Genomic DNA, 722 nt, shown 5'->3' on the forward strand with positions numbered 1-722 from the left:
CACCCAGAGACATTCCTCTAGAGGATGTGGGGCTTTGTTGATAAGCCCACAGCTCCTTGGCTCTCAGAGATTGAGCACTTTCTTCGTTTGCATGCTGGAACCTGTGGGAAGATACCAGTAATACGCCCCAAGTTCGCCAAGGGTCAAGGGTCAGGGCAATAGCTGGGCTATTGGGACCCTAGGGGGGGTCAGAGCTTCCTAGACCCGCTTTATGGAAGTCCTGCGAGGCGCCTGGTTGAGGTGTGAAGTAATGGAGTCAGCGGTCTCTGAAAGGTGTGGAGAAGACAGGGGAGCCCACCCAAAGGGCCTGGCTTGATTTAGGGACCTGTGAAGGCAGCAGACGAGTCGCAATTCCACAGAGGCCCCAAGGAAGACACACGCGTTGGCACCACCGGTATCAAAGACCACCCTGAGAGAGACTCAGGTGGAGAACCTCTGCTTAGGGATGGTCAGGAACCCTGGTGTGCAGGTGTAGGATCCGGGCAGGACCAGGTCAGCAGTTCAAGCTCACCACGTGCTCCTTGGGAATCCCATACAGCGTTGCTTTGACTCACATGCGACCCGACAGAACCTCACCGCTACCACCAGCACCACCGGCAACAACACCACCAACAGAACCATCACCACCGTAGACTCTTCTCTCAAAGACTGCTGGGATTCTAGCAAGTCTCCTTGAAAGAACATCCCAGGGACCCTGTTTCCCTAGGTCTTGGGCAGGTGCT

At 55.7% G+C, this 722-nt stretch overlaps 1 pseudogene; it reads right to left on the reverse strand.

Annotated features, from left to right (window-relative positions):
• Positions 1-256: 256 nt before the first annotated feature.
• The window catches only part of LOC102819987, a 2305-nt pseudogene continuing 1839 nt past the window's right edge, over positions 257-722 (reverse strand).

This window comes from Chrysochloris asiatica, unplaced genomic scaffold (assembly GCF_000296735.1).
Source record: "Chrysochloris asiatica unplaced genomic scaffold, ChrAsi1.0 scaffold00424, whole genome shotgun sequence".
NCBI classification, from domain to species: domain Eukaryota; kingdom Metazoa; phylum Chordata; class Mammalia; order Afrosoricida; family Chrysochloridae; genus Chrysochloris; species Chrysochloris asiatica.